General features: G+C 40.7%; 1 protein-coding gene across 14 annotated transcripts in view; it reads right to left on the bottom strand.

Annotated features, from left to right (window-relative positions):
- Nucleotides 1-2,500, bottom strand: part of EBF3 (EBF transcription factor 3) — a 125,270-nt gene that overhangs the window by 30,275 nt on the left and 92,495 nt on the right. The window lies entirely within an intron of this gene.

Below are 2,500 nucleotides of genomic sequence, written 5' to 3'. Positions count from 1 at the left end.
AATTTTTCAGGTAGCACTTTTAAAATTAGTATTAAACAAGCAAACGCTGCACCGCTCGATATGTATTAAAACAAGTATTGTACCCAGTTATTAATTTGCACTATTCACTTTTAAATGCAGCAAATACCTCATTAATTTAATTTTAGGTGCCCACCAGTTTATATTGCATTTTACAGTCTAGAAGGCAATTTACTATTAACTGGCAATTACATACAGAATGATTGTTAATTCTGCTCCTAAGTGCTAGCTGCTTGAAAATTGTTATCTCTCTCTAATTTTTGACCTTCTTACAACAGGGGTGAGGTACACTGGGAATACAAAGGACTAGTAGAGAAGAGCCGGACATGTCATTTGTGACTCATTCTTTTAATTCACCGTGCTAATCAACTGAACTGCCACAATCTCCCAAGGTAATTGTATCTTTATAATAGTTGAAAGCAGCGGGCAAAAAGGCATGGATAGATGGGGAAAGGCCTTGCCTTTGCCTGCTGGGAGCTGGCGTGCTCCTGCTTCTGCGCCGGGCTAATGGGGGCTTTGGAGAAAAATCTGGAACTTTCGCATCTCCCTGCCCTGATGGTTTAATGTCTCAACTTGTGCGCTCACAAAGGCTTTGTGCACCACACTACGCTCTTGTTTCATTATTCCGCAGCCTTGTTGCCCTATGGTCCACCTCCTGCTGGGAAGGTTAAATGTTAGAGTGCCAAGCCAGGCTGCAAGCATGGTGGGACACTGATGGGAAACAGATGCCCAGGGGACCCGGCCCCTCCCGCCGCCAGGCTACAGCATTTTCATTTTCTGAAATGCAGCAAGGCTTGGCTTCCCTCTCAATGGCAGCTGTAATTTCCAAAGACTATCTCAGCCACCCTATCTGTCTGGGATAAAGCAAAGCAGAAGTTTCTCGGTCAGGCAGTCTCTGGTTTTCTCTCTCTATTTCCTTATTGCTGGGATATTGGCTTTTGTTTCCCTCCAAAGGTGTTCTAAATAGCTATTCCTGTTAAAGTGTTGTTAGTTACATAACTTTATTACAATTTCGTTCCAGTGGGAGAAACTCCTGACATTCTCATGATCCTTTTAAACATCTTTACTTGGCAATAAAGACAAAAGACAACCCCAGGAAGGAAAAAATGAATGGTTTGTTCTTCCAGTCCCATAAACATATTAGAAAGAGTTCCACTTCCACACTAGAAAGAACCTCAAAACAGTAAAATTAGCCACATTTGCAAATCTGCTCCCCAGAAATCAGTCAAAAACATGACTCTAAAGCAAGTTAGAATTCCAGGCTCTGCCCCGAGAGCCAGACCGTCATCTGGTTCAAATCTGCAGCGCTTCCCTGCGCGCCGTGGAACTGCACCAGCTCCCAACAGCTCAAATATCTGGAACTTGGGCTGAGCCTTCTAATTCATTCATTTTTTATTTTGTTGGACACTTCTTTCAGCTTGTCATACTCAGCTGTAGCTTTTCATAAACTCTACACATATATATATGTGTGTGTGTGTGTGTGTGTGTGTGTGCGTGTGTATCTGTGTGTCTGTATGTATATATATGTGTGTGTGTATATATATATATATATATATGTGTGTGTGTGTGTATGTATGTATAAAATATTGTTCATAAGAGCATTTCTAAGCCCACAACAGTGACAGCCCCACCTGTGCTCACCACCTTAGCAGCAAAACAACTCTGTCCTCTGGGATAAATCTGCCTCAAAAGCATCACAGCCACCACCATCCCATTTGGAAGCTCTGGTGAAACTCAATCCTAAAGATCAATAAATGCAAATATTCTCTCCTTCACCAGCCAGAAGTGAGGAACCCAGGTTTGGATGCCAGTGTTTTTGCTCAGGTTTTGATTTCTTTGGGAATAGAGAGAATAGAGGAATCTCAGGTGCTACCATCACTTAAAAGTTCATTTCAACAATAGACATCAGGCAGACACAAAAGCATATCCAGGATGCATTAACAGTTGCAAAAGTCCTCCCTTAAAACTACCCAGGAACACACTTTTCCCATTAGATCTAAATTAATAGATAGAAACAGTTGCAGTCTAGTGGGAAAATATTCATCAAAATGCACATCATCTGCACATCATCTGCAATCTGCATTATCTACCCAATAAGCAGCGAGGGCTCTCCCCGAATCCCTGCAGTCTGTCGAGTAAACAGTTAAGGCTCTTTGTTTTCAAAAGAGAGATTGATTCATCAGATCAAATTTATTACCTAGAAATCTCGTCCAAAAGTACAGTAAATTAAATCGCTATTTCTCCCTTTTCCCTCCCTACACCTCAGTAAAATTCATTGGAAAATGCCAGAAACACTCTAATACGCATTTCAGATAAAAAGCCAGCAATACTTCATCCCAAAATAAGAATTTTCATATTAAAACCACTGCAAAACCACAAAGTTCCGACTTTTTCTTGTGCCGTTTTAAATTAAAATCAAATGTATTTAAAAGAATTGGCATAAATAAATCATTCCCAGGCTTACGAGTTTATATCCCAAGTT

Source organism: Ammospiza nelsoni, chromosome 8, assembly GCF_027579445.1.
Source record: "Ammospiza nelsoni isolate bAmmNel1 chromosome 8, bAmmNel1.pri, whole genome shotgun sequence".
NCBI classification, from domain to species: Eukaryota; Metazoa; Chordata; class Aves; order Passeriformes; family Passerellidae; genus Ammospiza; species Ammospiza nelsoni.
This window is presented reverse-complemented; position numbering and strand designations above follow the sequence as displayed.